Below are 18161 nucleotides of genomic sequence, written 5' to 3'. Positions count from 1 at the left end.
GGCCGGTCCCGGGCGCTCCGTGCCCCCCGCCCGGACCCCGCCGCTGCCGTTCCCTGCCGTCCCCTTTGCTCTCCTGCCGTTCCCTGCCGTCTCCTGCCATTCCCCGCCCGTCCCCTGCTGTCCCCTGGTCGCCGCAGCCGCTGTCGGCGCCGCCCGCCGCTCCCGCCGCCCCTTCCCCCTGTCACTCGCGGCTCCGCCCGCCCCTCTCCGGCCCCCCCCCGGCCCCGGGGGACCCCCCGCCGTTTCCGGAGCGCTCGGCGCGGGGCCCGGGGCTGTCGCGGGCAGGTGAGTGAGCTCCGCGCCGTCCCCGCCGAGCCCCGCGGCCCGGCCCGGCTCGGCCCCCGCCCCTCAGCGCGGCCCGCGGGCCCGGCCGTGCGGGCACGGGGCTGGCAGCGCCCGCGGCACCGGGGGGACGCGGCGCAGAGGCGGCAGCGCCCGGGGCAGCCCCTGGGCCGCTCGGGAGGCGCCGGCGGGGGCTGGGGCCGGGGAGAGGGGGGAGCCCCGGCCGGGGGGAGGCGAGGCGGCGGTGCCCGGGACCGTGGCCGCGGTGCCCCGGCGGGGCCGGGCCGTGCCGGCCGTGCGGCGGGGGCAGCCCGGGGCGGTGTCGGGGGCAGCCCGGGGCGGTGTCGGGGCTGCGGCCGCCCTCCCCCCACCGTGACCCGTGTGCGGGCAGCCCGGGCAGCGCGGCGGGGCCGGGACTGCGCCTGCGGGAATTCCTGCGCACCTTCCTGCTCCGCGGTGGCCCGGGGCGCCCGCACGGCCCGGCCCCGCCGGCCCCCGGCGCCGGGGCGGGCCCCCCCCGCGGCCTCTCCCGGGCGGCGCCGGCCGGAGCTCCCCGGGCAGGGCGGCAGCGGCGCCGCCCAAAGCCCGGCCGGGCTCGGGGCTCCCGGGCCCCTCCGCGCCCCCGGCCCGGGGCCTGCGGGCAGCGGCGTCCCCGGCCGCTGCAGGGGCTGCGTACAGATTGCTCACCTGATGCGAGCTGCAAGTGCCGCTTGTTGTTGCCGAGCCTTATGTTGTGTGCATATGGTAGCTGCCAGCAGAAGAGGATAACGCATTTTGGGCTGTAGCTTAAAACTTTACTAATGTTCCCTTGCTTGTCCCTGCTTGAGGGGTTTTATCCGTTTGAGCGGAGAGGAAATGGTAGAGGTATGTATTTGTCGGGTGAATGTCGGCTTAGGACCTTGAAAGCAGTCAGAAGGTCTTATTTGTTTGTTTGATGTGAGATTATAAACCCTGTTACAGGTATAAACTGGCCGTTATTATTATCATTGCTGTTTTTATAGAGGCACAGGTGTCTGGCCATACCTCAGTGGTGCGTGGCTGCAATAAACTCGGTGCTACAAAGTGGCTCATGCGGTGTCTTCGGAGGCACACGCAGCTGGCACAAGGCTGAGGCTTGGTTCCCAAAATGGCACTGCATCTCTAACTGCCGGGGTGGCTGTTGGACAATCTCAAATCTACAGCTTGTGCATTTTAAGGCGGTTGTTGCTGGATGTTTCTGTTTTCCTCAGCCCAGTGCTGTCTGCAAAGAGGTAGTGGTGCTCTTGAGGAACTGATTTTGTATTCTGTGGGCACAGGCGGCTGAAGCTCCCCTTCCCTCACCTCTCTGAGGTGTGTGGTATGTGTTGTGTGGCTCCTGGCCACATGAAGGTTTTGGTGTGCAGCTCATGGGATCAGCAGTGTTGGCCCATTTTGCTGTGTGCACAGGTGCTGTTTGTGTATCGTGGGCACCAACATCATTTTGCACTTGGCTCGAGTCTTCTACCAGGCAATGTTTCTACAGAAGATAAAGCTGGACCCTTCTGTAAAGAATGGCGAGTTTTCCGAGTTTCAAGACTTGCAGGAGGTTTTTCTTTCTTCCTGTTTTTTCTGTTCTTTCCTTCCCAGCAGAACTTTCTAAGTATTTAATCTGTGGTGAAGGTGTGTTTCAGGTCAAATGTACGTGTTCCTTGGTCGGTGTAAGGCAGGAATGCTTCTGCTGGCCTTCCTCATTCTGCATCAGGAGTTACTCAGGGTGGTTAGGAAACTAGAAATAATGTGTACAGGGAATATTTTTCTAGTTGAAAGTCTGTTCTGAGACTCTGAAATTTGGCTAACAGGTAAATAATCCCTCATAAAATATAATAAGGCAGATATAGGCTACTGACATTTAAAAGTGAAATCTAGGTTTCTTCTGCTTCTTGGGCATCAGCTTGGATTTGGTCACTGGCATCTTGTTTTTTTGAGGGTGTGCAGTCTCCAGCTTGAGATCTCTATTCCCCACTTCTTCCCACTATTTATTATTTTTCAACACCACTTCTCCCCCAGCATACAAATGATGGCTGGATTTTCTTTGCAGCAAAACAATTGTATTTTTCTGTCCTAAGCAAGCTTTTTCTTTAAACCTGACACTGACAGTCATTTTACTGCCACTTGCTTTACTCAAAACAGGGTTATGTCAAGAGAAATTGTGCTGCTGCTTTTGTTTATGTGGTAGTACTGTAATAGGAAAAGACTTGTTCTTGGTACAATGAATGCTGGTACACCAGAAATCCTGCTAATGATAGTGATTAATGGGTGCTGCTCAAAATAGCTTTCACTGCTGATATGACTAATTGTGCTGTATGAAAAGAGCTCCTTTATTCCCAGTAATCTCAAGGTGTTTCTAGAGTTTTGGAGAAGTGTCTGATCATTGCAGACAGATAACTGCACGAGGAGATGCAGAAGGTGCTGGAGTGTGGCAGCTCTCAGGAGCTTGCTGTTGTGCTGCAGGACCAGTTGGGGCTGAGAATGAGTATTTTCTTGTGGTTGTAGGTAGACAGAATATTATTACTGGAATTGGGTGTTAGCCAGTGGAACACCTTACGTGTTGCAGACAATGCCAGGGTATTGTTAGTAGCTACAGAAGGCATTTATGTCATACATGAAAGATGACATTTCCAGCAGCACGGGTAACCTCATCACAGGGCATTGTGCTGGGGCTGGTGCTGCTGCCCTTGACAAAAATCTGTGTTGCAATTGCTCTGCTCCTCCTAGAGCTTGGTGATGGCTCTGGATACCCTTCCCAAGCCTTTGGACAACAAGTGATGCTGCAGGCAATCCCATGCTCCTGGGCCGTGGCACATTCCAGGTTCTGTTTGGATTTTGTACGTGCTGGAAACTTAATGGGGACTGTGGATTTAAACCATAGCAGGTCCTGTGTCTTGATATGTGTAAAATCTGAAATTCTGGCTTGTAGGATAAAGAAATATTTTGAAAATTAAGGAGAATATGCTAGAGATGGGTTCCAAACTCCCTGAGAAGAAGCCTGAAGTTGTGCTTGTTGAACTTCTGGCTTTGTGTTTCTTCTCTTCTGCTCTTTATGTACCTCATGACAATTTTACATCAGGAGCTGTTTAGACATTTGTTCTTTCAGCCATCAAAGAGACCCTTAAGGAGTGTGTGGGAGAATAGGACACATTCCATTCACAAATTCTGCTTTGCCAGGTTAGTTGCCAATTTGGTCTGATAGGATTCCAGTCTTGTAGTGTTCTGTGGATAAACTGGTTTAGTCCAGTCCTTGAATTTTGTCAAAATGGTGATTAAAACAAGGAGAGAAAAAAAGGTTTTTTTAAATGAAACTTCAAAATTATAATTTTGGTGGTAATGAGGTGTGTTTCACTTTGAAGAGCTCTAATGTGACAAGACAAATTGTTTTGAGAACTGTGGTCTTGGAATATCAATCATGTCTTACCCTGCTGTAATTAATGAATTAGTGTGTTGGTTACTTAAGAGAAATTTTGGGGACTTGATCTGTGTGGTTCTGTTAAGGTCACAAGCTTTGCATGAGGCAAACCAACTTCCAGGGATTGAGGCTGGAGCGCTTTGGAGTAAAAGAAAAAAGGAGTGATTGTGATAAAAAACAGAATAGAAGGTTTAGAAATGCTGGTCAGACTTTGAAGAATGACAGAAAAAGGGGAGTGCAAAGGACTCCAGGTACAGCTGAGGGAGTCCTGGGATGTCTGAGTGCATGGGTGGGTCTGAGGTGGGAGTAGCTGAGGCTCTGTGAGGCTTTCAGGCATCTTTGAGAGGCTGTGCAGCACGTCAGGCATTTTCCCAGCTGTGATCCTGCATTCCATCGATGGCAAATTGGCTTCAGTCTGGTGATAACATACGGCAGCTTATCCAACTGAAGTTGGAAGTGTGATATTCTAGGACTTGGCTTTGAAGAACCATTTTCACTAAGGAAATAAATATTCTTCCTTCTAAGGAAAGCCCTTGTAGGAGAACACGATAGCACTGGTAGATAGATTTTTTTGCTGCATTAGTTAAAAAGCAAACCAAAAATTTTAAAAATAATTTATGCTGTAGAGTAACTGCCCATGTTTTACTGTCAGGGTCACATCAGACAAAGTAATGCCTTGGGAATTATTTTTATTATTATCTTTACAATACCTCCCTAAATTGTGACCAATTCCTGCTTATATTTTTAGTAACGTTTTCTCTCTGAAATATCTGATGAGTATTTTCTGGTTTAGGCTAGCTAGATTTTCACTGTTCTTTCTTTGTGGGCTTTTGTTGCTGCTTTCCTAACAGTTTTCTGCTTTTTCAAGTGGTTGGGGTGGTTTGGGGTTGATGTGACTCTGTTTTGCTTTATTGAGTCATATTACAGTGGGGTACTTGTTAGGCATTAACATTTTCTGATAAGCATTTCTGTACAACAGCATTGCACAAGACAGTTGTGCTAATTGCACAAGATTCTTTGGAAAATTTCAGCAGGGAAAGTCTTCCACCACCCTGTCGGTCACTCCTCGTGTTGAGATATTCTATTTTTGTTCTTTCCTGGTACTACCTATGTGCTGGTTAGAATGCTGTAAGGGAACATGTCAACTGGCTGTTTAATAACAGTATTTTAGGTGTGACTCTTGTTTAGTTGTGCACTCAAAGTTGACATTTAAATGGTACTGTCCAATTATAGAAAATTCCTTGGACTCTGTGTCGCGTACTCTGCAATCTGGGAACAGAATAAATCTCCTCTACCTAAACAGCTTCTGAACGTAAGAGAAAGTTTGTTTCCCTTGATAGAAATAATAATATTTAACTTTGTTTCTTTAATGCTTTATTTTAAGACATTTTGGGAACTCTAAAGCAGTGTATAGAATGAGTTGTAGAGGAGAGGGCAGGAGAAGAGCAGGAAGAAGGGATGGTGCTGGACCATGTTTCCATTTCTCCACAGGCATCTCTAGTGTGATTCATTCATGTGAGGGTTGTCTACCAATGAAATTTATCTCTAATCCTGTCAGTAACTGAGTGTTTTTAGTTTCCCAAGTAGATTACCTGACTGTCATACCTGGTATGTTTGTGAGTTTCTGGATGGTGTTGGGAATTCCTCTGGATTTGCCGGGGTAAAACTAGATCCTTTGAAGTGTGTCCACGTGATTTGTCTCATACCAGGAGCGATGTTCCTAGGTATTTTTTAATGAAAGTTGAACTTCCTGCTCAGAAGTTGGCTGTGTACATGGGAACACTTTGAGTCCAAGCACAAGAACTTCCCTGGAGAAAGATAAAGCACCTGAATGTCTGTAGCTCACATTCCAGGAAAATCTGGAGATCTTTTTCTAAGAGTCTAAGTACAAGGTGTTATTTTTAAAAGTTCTTTGAAAATATTTGAAGCTGGCAATCTTATCCTGAAGAATCCAGATACTCTTTTTATATGATCTTGTAACAAAATTGCTGAAAAGCAGAGAGAGCTGTAGTGCCTGGGAAGGATGCACACAGAGACACTCCTCTTCTTGAAAGACTCTTCTCATGTCTGCATCCTCACAGGTGCAGTAAGAGACTGGGGAATCACATGGGAAGGATCACAATGGGTAAATGTAATTCTGTGCCAGACCAAAAGATTTGAGGAAACCTCTTTCTGGTGGGTATTTAAAAATATTTCTCGAATGCTATTTGCAAGCCTTGCGCCAGATGGTATTGTATTATGTGGAAGGAGGAAGAGGGTGGGAAGAGGGTACCTAAAAATGCTATTCTTCCAGTTCTGTGTGTTCTTCTTCAGGGGAACTTCAGTGTAGGATGAGTTTGTCATCTGCAAATGCTCAGAATAAACCATATCTGTCGAATGCAGGTAAAAATGAATGCAGGTGTTCATCACTTGTTAGAGGCCTCTGTGTTTTGTAAGAGATGGAAAGATCATGAGAAGATCCTTGGTGGGAGGGGGGAGTAGCAATTCTGCTTGTGTTTAGTGGTCTGCAGTTCTTGGCCCCAGCAGGAGTTAAGGCCAGGTGGTGCAGAGTAATGTTAACTAAAACTGTGCAAAGATGTTGTTACAGAATCCTGCTTCATCAGTGCATGTTTGTGAGCTGCAGAATAAACTTTATTTAGCCTCTTACCAAATACATGGTTAAGTGTTTGTGGTTTCTTGGCTGAGCAACACAGCTTGCAAATATTTAAATATTAAGGTAATAAGATCAACCCTTTTTGCTATAAGAGATGAGCATTTGCAAGCAAGTGATGCAATCAAAAACTTTAATATTGTGATGAAAAATTGATCTTCTGCTGAATATGCATGTATTCTTTAGGAAAAACTGAAACTTTTAATTTACTAAATAAAAAAAGAGAATGCAGAAACTTGGTAATGATCAGAATTTTGTTATACTGAGTTCAGTTGTGCATGATGCAGATGAAACCAAGAGTGCTGTTGTTGGCAGGAGAGCAGAGGTGTGAGTGGGTACTTGGACATTCTTTATGTACAGAGAGCAAACTTGGCATGCTTTAGTAACTCACAGTGCCGTACAAATAAATTGTCCTTCCAGCAGTGTAAATAGATGCACATCTTCTGATAGCAATGAGGTTAAGGCTTTGGTAGTGTTACACTTGTTTTTGGCTGTTTTTGAAGAGAAGCTGCTGAAGTTTATGGATAAAGGAGCAGGTTAAACTAAAAATTAACTAAACTAAAAATTAAATTTTCTAAAATAATGGAAGTGTACGTGAACTTCTAATTCTGTGGCTTATTTTTGTTTTATGCTGATGAAAATTTTATTGAGTTCTGGAAGGAAATGCCAATTGTTAGAACGAAACCCTGAAAAACAGAGTGTTATAGCAACATTCTGCTTCTGGGAGTATGCTTGGTTCTGTATTGAAATGTTGGAGAAGTCCCTACTCAAGAGTCTTTCTGTCTGTCTTGTATTGCTTTCAGAAGAAGAATGAAAACATTTTTTTTTTGAGCAATCCTGTTAGATCTAATCATAAACTTCTTTGTGTAAACATTGCAATAATTTCCAGGGCAGCAGATTGTGATGTTGAATTCAACACTTTGACCTCATTCCAGGCCCAAAGAGGAGTAAACATTTTAAAGTTTCAGGCAGGTATTATAAAATAACTTCAATAAGTAGCAAATTTTATATAAAATTTGCCTATGAATTTACCACACACTTATTCACACCTTCTTCTTAGCAAACAAACAGCACAGACCCAGGTTGTCAACCCTAATTTAAGTGTTGTCTTTCACATAAATGACTATTTCAGTTTTAAGACCAGTGCTGGATTGTGGGACAGTACATGGTCTGGTTTGGCAGTCTCTGGTCAAGTGCACTGGGAGTTTTTTCCTTGTGGAAAAGTGGTACGTCTGATCCGTGCTATTTTGAAGTAAATCTGTTGCTTGGTTTAGTGGTTAGAAAAGTTCTTTGACTGGGTAAGCGAATCCATTGCTCTGCAAATGTTTCTGGATATGAAATCTGTTGAAAACCACTAATGATACATTTTTTGTTTTTGTATAGGAATGTTACATTTTTGTGGTGGTGAATTGGTATGATAGATTAAATCTGTAGTTGACACACAAGATTTAGGGCAATGTTTTTTGGGTAAAGTGCATTTTCTTCCTTTGAAGATACAGCAGGAAAAGAGTTTGTTTGGGTTTTTTTTTCCAATCTTAGCTTCTGGAATGGTTGGGTTGTAGGAGGTTTGATTGGGATTGTCTGATGCAGTCAGACAAATGAGTAACAGACCATATTTTGCTCTGTACTTGTGCTTCTGCTGAACAAGGGTTAGAAGATGAGAGCTCTTCTGTGTGTGCCCTCCTTTTCCATGTTACAGTGACCATCAGGTCCCTGTCAGATCACAGGAACAGACTCAGGAGGAGCCAGGTGGTTCTGTGTGTTTGGGCATGTTTCTGAAGGGTGTTCTTTGCTTAGATGTGTTGGGTGAACAAACACGGTGTGGGATTTGCTGTGGCTCAGGGCAGCAGAGGGCAAGGCTGAGGAGCTCCCCTGGCTTTAAAGTACAATCTGTAAGTTTAATTTGTTGTTAAACAGCTGCAGTTTGCTGCTTGTGCAGTGCATTGATGGGGGAGGTTGTGACAATTTGCAGTGATTTTTAAATGAAGCTTCTCAAGGCAGGTTCTGAGGATGTGTCTGTAGGTTGGCATGTTGCTGTTCTTCAAGCTCCTCCACCCTTACCCCCTTATTCATTATTCCCTTGCACTTAGGGGGATTATTGATGGAAATGTCTGTCTAGACTGCCTTCTCTTGTGTTTCAGCATCTTTTGCTGTGTTTCACTTGCAAGGCCTTCATGGCCCTTAACTTTGTGCAGTATGAGAGCTGAAGAAGACTACTGCTGGTTTTATATGACTGACAATGTTTGGCTTGATGTTGTAGTTTTTTCCTTTTCCTGAGACATTCACATTTTTATGGGTTTGTTTTCAGCTTCACATTGCAGCTGGTGGGTGCTTTTCTCTGTCTGATGTAATATGTTGTTACTGGTATTTTAAGTTGTGTTCTGAAACAGGAGAAAATAAGGTATTTCAGTCAGTTGCTTTCTGCTAAAAAGTTGTGTCTGTATTTTGTTCTGAAATTGTTGTAGGACAGATGAGGCAGCTTCTTTCCAAAAATTCTTGTGGTTTCAGGGAGGTAATATATTGTATCTTCTTTGCATATGTGCTATTTGATATATTCTGATCTGGAGCATGAGTTTTCCTCTCTGCTGTGTGATTGTATTTTGCTGCACATGAAATGAAAGACCAAGAAAAACAAGGGGAAGTATAGTTTACAAAATTTTCAGCACTACATAATAATGCTCCTTTTCCTTTAACTTAAAGCTTTGTAAGTGATCCAGTCTTCATAATCACGAGTGTTCCTAGGAAGGTGTGCTGTGTTTTGATTCAGATGTTCAGTGTGTTGAAGAATAAATTATAATATGAAGGCAGGGCATCTTGTGTGCTGTGTCTATGCTAAATATTTTTCTGTAAAATGAATTCTAATGTGGGCAAAGTTAAACTGGTATAATTTGGAACAGTAGACTTGAGGCAAAAATGCAAGTAGTTCTGTGTGAATATTGATTATTGTGCTCGGCAGCATGTGAAAAACCTCATCGTGCCTCAGAGCACTGTTGCCTTAGTGGACTTAAAATCCCTTATTTAGCTGTTGCTAAGGATTTGTGTTGAGGGGTTTTTTAAAATTTCTTTTTACTTCACACCATTGACCTAAGTGCTGTAGTTCACTGGCTTTCCCTGCCCTTACACTGTCACAGGCAGGGAGTGTTTTCACCAAAGGATGGTGGGTTTCTGTCTGAAACAGTCCAAACCTGGAGATCTCAGGAACCCACTTAACAAAGTCTGAAAAAAAAAAGCAGGGAATGGTAATTGCAGCTGTAGAATAACCCTCAGAGGAGGGAAACACTTGCCAATATCACTTAAATATATCAGTGTGTGTCCTCAGGTGTAAGATGCCTTTGTCTTAACTGTGGGGTATTCCAGCACAGCAGGTCAGATGTTGTGTACCTCTTTGGTAAGAGCCAGCATTTAAAGGACTAATACTTCAAAAGTGATGCTTTGTAGTTGATGTGAAGGGAAGAACTGGCTTTTGTTTTCACTGGTGAAATGACTTTTTACCTAAAACTGCTGCTTCATGTTCGTCTGGAAGATACTGCCCCATCCTGGAGCTCTGGTAAGCTGAAGGTTGAGGCAGGTACTTGTGGCTTACTTCACTTACATTGCAGTGCCTCTCCTTTTTTTGTTTTCTTTGATCAAAAAGTTGGGTTTTGTTAAATACGAGAACACTGTCGTAAGAAACACAGCAAAGCAGCTGCTCACAGTCATGAACTCAGTAAGTAATTGAGACTATTCAATGTAATCTCCTGAATTACAAACATTAGGTAAAAAACCCTTTCCTGTATGAAAAACAAGCTTAAATCTGTCACTTTTCACAAGAGCATGTAGTGATATGACAAGGGAGAATGGCCTTTGCTGAGGGAGAGTAGATTTATATTAAATATTGGTAGGAAATTATCCCCTGTGGGGTGGAGAGGCCCTGGCACAGAGTGCCCAGAGAAGCTGTGGCTGCCCCATCCCTGGAAATATCCAAGGCTGGGTTGGATGAGCCTTTTGAATAACCAAGGATAACTGGGATAGTGGAAGGTGTCCCTACACATGGCAGGGGTGGGATGAGATGGGCTTTAAGGTTTTTCCAACCCAAACCGTTCTATGAATTCAGGATAAGTCAGGTATTTACAACATTGGTATGTGGTAAAAACATCAGTGCCACAAGATTTTTTAATTGATGCTTTTTCTCGAGTAGTTATCTTCTAGCTACTTACTAGTAGTGATTGCTTAATATAATACTGAAATAATTTTTATTAGTAGCAAGTAAGTGTCAGTTCTGACTAATAAAAATCCATTGTTTTGACCAAAGTGTGGACAAAGAAATGACTCCTATACAGAGTGTATGTTTCAACTTCAGAGGCAAAGAAATAACAGCATAATCACCTGAAAAATATGAAAAGCAGTCCATGGAATAATTTTCTGTTTCAGACAGAGAATAAAACATTAGCTGTAAGAGGAACTAAGGTTCCATTTTACAAGTGACTCTGCTATTTACAGTGATTTGCTGATAGGTATGCAGCAACTCAGAAAGCAGCAGGGTGCTTCACTGTTATCATTTGAGAGCCCTAAAATATAGTTTCATCTTAATTTTGAATATTTTTATATTGGTATGCTGTAAAAAGCCCATCAGTTTCATTGCCAGACACAGAATCATCTCGTTTTTTATGCTGCTGAATCCAGTCACTCTCCTTTTCTCCTGTGATTTTTTTTTTGTTTTTACTTTTAGTTTAACTTCTTTTTCCCCCTGCTTTATACTTCAATTCCCATATAAAACTCTCCTGATTGTATGTGTTGCACAGTGAGGATTGGAATGTTAGCAGAAAGACAGGGAGAGGAATCTGCTGTGCTGAAAATGCAAAAGATTTCCTGTTGTTGTTACTCATTTTGGTGTGAGTTAGCATCCCTGAGGCAGCTAAAGCACTGCTTCAACTCTCCTTGCTTCATGGAAATGCACAAGTGGTAGCAGAGGATAAAACCCCTTGGTGTATCCAATAATACTGTGATTGTGGTTAGTCCCAGTTCTGTCTTTAGAACACATTGTTCCTAATAAAATAAATGCACAAAGTGGTATGGCCTGCTCCAGCTGCAGAGTGTTACTGGATGCATTGAAGGAAGGTAATTATTTTATTTATTTCTAGACTTGGAATTTTGTGAAAATGTCTCATTGAAATTCGACTCCCTCAGTAGGGAGAACGTGCATTGTGTAGTGTGAATGTTACAGGCATTGCTAGGTACATGCAGGAAATCCCTTTTTTGTATTGCTGTGGATAAAACCAAATCTATAAATACCTCAGTGTGTAGTAAGGATGCTTGTCTAATACTGGGGGGTTTAAGCTGGCTGGAGTTAACCTAAAAGTAGGGAAAAGAAATTGAAGATAGACCAGTGTTGTTGAATTGGAAGCAAGACAGCAGGATATGTTTTTACTGTTCAAAATTTGCAGAAAAAGACAGACTTGATGTTATAATAGAAATGCAGAAAATAAATGTGGCATCCCTGTGTTTATGCATTCTAGTGTTCCCTGAGAGGTTTCCACAGATACAGTTGTGGACTTACATAGAATGTAGATATTGTAATTGCCTAACAGAATAATTCTAAAAGCAGAGCAAAATCCTTACAGAGCTATAGAGGGAAGGAGTTTTGGTAGGGTAGGAAGACATTTCCCTGTGCTTTCCCATCTAGCAGTGTGGGGAACAGGAGTGGATGGAAATCCTCCTGCAGAAGCGTTTGCTGTTTTGTTTGGTGGTGCTGTAGCCATTGGCACTTTCTGCTGCCACCAGTAATTCAGGGGCACAGGACACACAAGTTCAGGTTTTTGTCAGAGCCTGCCTAATGGGGAAAAAATGTGGAAGAAGGGGCATTATCTTTAAATAGAGAGCATAATAAAGAACTGCAGTGGAAGTTCAAACCTGAGATGTCAAGGTCTAGCAGCAGGGTTCTTCCCAACCACTTCATTGTTCCCTGGGCTCTGTTACTGTGCTCCTTATCTTAAAGCAGATGCAAGGAGATTTTTTTTCTTAAACAGTAATTTCACTTACCTTCTCCAGAGCCATTGTGGAAGTTGTTTCCATGATAATGATTATGGAAGAGCGTGGGCATTGAGTTCTGTCCAAAATCAGCCTGGCTGAGCCATAAGTGCTGTGTGATGGTTCCACTGGGGCTGGAGGAAGCTGGAAGCAGTGAGTATGTGGGGATGTCTTCCCTGAGATCTGTGTTCAGACAAGATTGCTGCTGTGTTTCTGGAGGCTGGTGGATCTGCAGTGTCCTCCCAGCAGGTTCCAGGCTGCCCTGGCAGGGGAGCTCAGCCAGGTGTGCTGGGGAAGCTGGTGGCAGGTAGCAGAGTCACAGGGCACAGTGATAATACAGTGTTTACCAGATCACACTGGTATCCTTGTAGATCATATTAATGTACTTACTCATTTCAATTGCATTGTTAAATTAATTTTTAAACATTAGTTTAATGAGTGTGTTGCTAAATATCAAAGAAGCCATCAGGTACTCTGGTGCTCAGTTTCCATTTCAGCTTGCTCCAGCAGGGACAGTGGTGATAACAGCACTGCTGCCAGCCCTTCCTGACTTACCTGGTGATGCTGGAGTGCTCCAAGGGAAAAGCTGATTTTTCAAAAAATAATTCTCAGCTTTTCTTGTAGAAATTTGTTAAAAATTGCTAAATTTTCAGTGAGCTTCAATGCTTTTCATGCGCTCATTAATAATTTGAATGTTTCCTATAAATGATTGCATGTTGAAAGGGTTGTTTTGACTTAGTTGAATGTGCATTGCATGCTTTATTGGAAATGAAGGCACAGATCAGCATGCAGCTCCAGCCTGCATCAGTGACTGTGCTCCAGGAGCCCTTTCCCTATGAAGTAATGATTTTTAAATGGTGTCACGTATGGATTCACTCTGGTACAACTTGGGCTTCATTTTTATGACTAATGAAGAATATTCTTAGCACAAATGAAGCCACCTATGCCTTGTTCCCGCAAGTTTATGGAAGATGGGAGTGGAAACAGTGCTGAAAAATTAAAGACTTTAATGCTGTCCTTTATGAGGACTTAAAATTGCTTCAGTACCTTTCGTAGTAAAGGCAGAGACTGTGGGAGAATTAACTTATATTTATATTGACAAACAATATTCTATTATTTCTTTAAATTATGCATTTTATTACTCTGGTGTTCATAAAATGCTTAATTAAGTCAATATTTTGAAGTAGCTGGGTTATTGGACAGTGCTGTTGTGATACTCTTTTTCCGTTTGACTAACAGTAACCTTTTGAAAACATATTTTCACATATTTTCCTAGTGGCATGTTAAATTTTTGTGGCTGTCATTCATTGACATGAGAATCTCAGTGAGGTTTTTTAAGATGCTTCAAGTCCTCATTTTGAAGTGGGGCAGAGAAGTTTTCAAATGTTGACCCTTAAGACTCAATGAAGTTACCATTGAAAATATGGGTGTACAACATCATGTTTTTGCTGAGGGATGAGACAGTCCTGACTTGTATTTCTTTATGTTCATAGTGTAATTTTATCTATTTTGTTTTTTTAAAAGGAAAGAAAGTATTGTTATCCCCCAGGAGTCATCTGGGAATGAATCTCATGGGCTGCTCCTGGGGGTGCTGTTCCTGTTGTTGATAACTTTTGTTTCATGATACCCAGTGTTGGATAAATATGTTAATGAGGTGACTCTTGACTTCCCAATTTCTCTGTTGTTTTTCAGTCCATTCCAAAATCCAGCTCTGCTTCCTTAAAAAGTTCTCACTCTTGGTTTTCTCTAGTCTGGTATGTGTTCACTTATCTCCTTTTATTCTTAATTTCTGGAGGCTGTCCTCCCACTTACACTGTTCAGTTTGTGGGGAGCTGGTGAGAAATTCAAATTATGCCCTGCTGAGAATATGTTGGAAGCTGAAGGAGTGGGAGAGAGAGGTAGAACAAACTGATGATATTTACTAGAACTGCCTATGCAAACTGGTGTGAAACAATCCATATTAATTGTCAAGTGCATTGATAAGGTACATATGTAAATAAATCAACATATTGTGTCATAGCACCTTATGTCATGGTTCAAGGATTATTCCTTTCTTAATTTTGCTTCTGTGGTCAAGTTGTTCTGTAACTGATTATGTCCGAAATATAATTTAGAAGTTAATTTTGGGAAGTACTTGAGGCAATTTCTTTGCTCTTAGCATCTAGGCTGACTAACTCTCTGTTTAATCAAGTTGTATCAGTATTGTTGGCCTTGTTTTGAAAGACTTGCTTCAGTCTTGGTGTTTTATGAATATTTTGGGGTCGATGGGAATTCCCTTTCTCCCCTCAGTGTCAGTGAGTTCCCTAAGGGGCAGGACCAGCTCGGCCCCTCCGTGCAGGGTGAGCACAGACCCCGCTCAGTGGTGCCCTGCACTCCCTCCTGCTCCTGGGATGCTTTTTGGGACCAAAATTCCTCATTTTGGGGTTAGGCTCAGAGTGCTTGGTGAAAACCCAGACGTGCTTGTAGCTCTTGGCAGCTCCAAGAGCGCCTGGCCATGTCAGGCTGCAGCCTCCAGGCTTGGGATGCATCCTGGAAACTTCTTGTTTTTCAACACTTGGGAGACAGAAGAACCTTTTTTCATTCCTCTGGGAGCTGTTCTGTATCAAAGTGCTTTTGTGGGAGAATTTGTTCATGGAGAAACATTTGCCCTAGCAACTACACAGATCGGGTATAATTGGTAAAAATAGAAAAAATGGTTATGGATAGTGGGCATTAGTTAAAAGTGGAGATTTGACTGCTGCCATTGTGGCCTAGGTGGGTGTCTGGTCCAGTGTGCCACTTTTAATTTGCTTTGTTTAACGAATGTTACAGAATCAATGACAAACAAATGACATTTTTTTGTCATTGCAAAAACCCAAACAAATTTAAGCAAAGGTCTCATAAATAGATGGTGTCAGATGATATTTGCTTTGTAACAAACCCCTGTAATTCGTAAGACTTTAAGTCCATAGATAGTTTCTCAAGTATGAATAATTGCTGGAAGTTAATGCTCTGCATTGCAAACTGCCCTGAAGTGCAGATCTGTTGTATTTTAAGGTCTTTAGATAAACCTTCCAACAAATTAAGCTGTTTCATTGCAGTGGAGTACTGACAGTGGCATTTAATATCTTTTTCAGAGAAAGCTTTAAACCTATATTGTATAAATACATTGTTTCTAATGATCTTAAAAGCAATGTTAAGTTGTCCTCAACAAGAAACATATGGCTATAAATTCTGACATACTCCATGCACAGTCCTGACTGTCGGAAGCAGAGTGTGCAGTGTGGAGGATATTTAATTTAAAAAATTGGGATAAGGGTCGTGAATTGTATGCTAGAAATAGAAAATAAGATTAGAGGTTATGTTTCAGGCATGGAGCTGTCTCTGGGGGGGGAACAGAGCAAGGTTACTTCAAGGTTTGGAGCCTGGCTGGGGGATGGGAGAAGGGAGGAAATCCAGCAGTGGCTAAAAATGGTGCCTGGGGGAGTTTGTAGTAATAAACACAATAGGAATTGCCAGGGTGAGGAACTGCCCTGATGCTGAGCCTTGTGCATTGTAGCCTTCTCCTTGCTGGTGCCAGCTTAGTCATGGGCAGTGCTTGGTACCACAGGGGGGGTCCTGGCGCCAGCACAACCAGTCCTGGTGCTGAAAAGGTCGCTTTCTCTAAACCTGATCCTGGGGAAGTGTGTTTGGAGTGGCCAAATCCATGGGAGATGCATCAGGTGGTATTGAGACATTGCTTAAATGTATTTGGCATCTTTGCAATGTCTCCTGGCTGGCAGAACTTTACTGTGTCACTGTTAATGCAGCAGAAAAGCCCTTTGTCAATATAAGTTGCTGGGAAGGAGTGTCAGCATGGCTCGAGTTACCTAAATATCATTTAATTGAAGCTTAGTCTTTCATGTTGCTAATAAATTTTAAGTATAATTGACACATCAGAAGATGCCGCTTAAAATTTTAAATGTTTCTCTCCTGTCTTAGTTTGTGAAGAAAATCCAGCCCTCTAAAGGAGTATGGAGAGATGCCATAGCATGTACTTGGTTAGGTGTGGGCTTGGGATCTTCCACTTGTGTGTGTGCAACGCTGGGACTTGGTACTTCAGGGGAGCACACCTGAGCTTTCAGAAAGATCTAACAAATAACGAAAGTTTAAATCTCCAGGTTTGCCTCTGGATGTTGTATTTCTACTGAATAGATCAATCCCATTGTGTTAATTTGTTTTATGGATTAAAGCATTACATTTGTTTCTCTTTCAAAATGCATTATACCAGCATAAATATCCCATTGTATCCTCTGCTGCACAAAAGAGTTCTTGCACAACTCAGTGCAGAAATATTTGGCACATAACCTGGTGACAAGTCATGCCCATGATTGAGGGCTTAGTTGTTTATATAAAACTATCAGTACTTTTAATTTCAGGACATGGTAAAGTGGTGTGACTGTATTTTTTACGTTGTAGATTAGGATTGATAATTATTTAACTGCTGATGATTTTATTGGGAAATATTTGAGAGTTCTTTGGTGAATAATTTTTAACCTAAGAACAAGGCAATTTTTTTGAAGGGAAGAAATCACATTCCATCAGCTGTAGCCATCAGTATTTCTGTGCACATCGTTCTGACTGCTGTGTGCCTTTCCCTGCTGTATAGTTAATGCAGCAGCTTAGAGCCAGGAGGAAGGAGAGCACCAACAGAATTCCGTGTATGCATTTGTTAGCAAAGAGTTATTTATACTCCGTGGTAGCATCTACACCAGCTTGATTTACCCAATGTGTAAATTTATTTCTATTGAAAGAAGTTAAACTTCATTTTTAAGAATGTTAACTCTGTTTTGAAAAGAGCAGCAAAACAATTGGTAAAATATTAAAATACTTGTTTTTCTTAATAAAAAGAAAATAGATTTAATCAAGCTAGTCTTCATAGGAAAAACATATCAAATGTAAAGCCCAGGTAACTAATTGCTTTTGAAGAGAGAAATTTCTTACAACTTTCTGTGTAGGGAGTGGGTGGAGAAGACCCAAGGTTGCTGCAGAGTTCCTCAGCCTGCAGCTTTTTGATGTTGACCTGTGGCTTATTTTGGCATTTACATTGTGTGGATGAAAGGCAGCAAATTATTGTGTGGACTGAAATAGCAGGTGGGATTACTGGGGCAGCTAGTGGAGGGCACTGGAATCTGGAGTCTGGGTGATGGGCAGGAGGAGGATCCCTTTGCCCCCCTTTGCCCCCCTTTGCCCCCCATGTTTGTGTCTGAGCATTTGCAGAAGACTGAGCAGCTCAGGGAGGGATTTTTTTCAGTTGTCTGCTGTGTAAAGCAGAACAAGTAGATGGGCACTAAGCTTTGGGTGGTCTCGGGGAGATGTTACAGGTGGCAGGTTTGGGCTCTGTCTTTTCCTTGGAATTTGTATTGGAGATTTATAAACTGGGAGGGTGCTATATTTGATCTTATAACTAAGCCTATTTTGGCCCCAGCTATGCAAGATGAGTTAGGGCTATTTTAAAAATCCCATCTATATTTAATTAAGCTTGAAAAATTCTGGCCTTAGTGAGGAGGTGAATTCTGTGCCCAGGACACACAAGCAGCTTTTTTTGATCAGAAAAAATGAGGGAAGGTTATGAAGTATGCATGCTACTGCTTCTACTTTGCTAATCTTTATGATCTCAAATTACTTGTCACCACTGTTCCTTCATCAGCTGCAGAGATTAGTTCTACATAAGATAATATATTACAAACCATGGGTTTGTTAGAAATAAAGCATTTTGACTGTTCTCAAAGTCTCCTGTTACAGAGGTCTAGTTCAAGAAGAGTTTTTAGAATTAAAGTGAAA

The 18161-nt window shown here is 42.7% G+C and overlaps 1 protein-coding gene across 2 annotated transcripts in view; it reads left to right on the top strand.

Moving 5' to 3' along the window:
* The first annotated feature begins 217 nt into the window (after positions 1 to 217).
* GARRE1 (granule associated Rac and RHOG effector 1) overlaps positions 218 to 18161 on the top strand; it is a 57383-nt gene continuing 39439 nt past the window's right edge. The window contains exon 1 of one of the 2 annotated variants that reach the window (XM_005530125.3): positions 218 to 285. The gene's annotated coding sequence lies outside the window, so the exon portion shown is untranslated. Of the gene's footprint in view, positions 286 to 1013; positions 1147 to 18161 lie in introns of those variants that run through there. The other variant, XM_014258878.2, reaches the window with a different exon arrangement.

Source organism: Pseudopodoces humilis, chromosome 14, assembly GCF_049639895.1.
Source record: "Pseudopodoces humilis isolate 2021_Gansu_Grassland_sample_001 chromosome 14, ASM4963989v1, whole genome shotgun sequence".
NCBI classification, from domain to species: domain Eukaryota; kingdom Metazoa; phylum Chordata; class Aves; order Passeriformes; family Paridae; genus Pseudopodoces; species Pseudopodoces humilis.
This window is presented reverse-complemented; position numbering and strand designations above follow the sequence as displayed.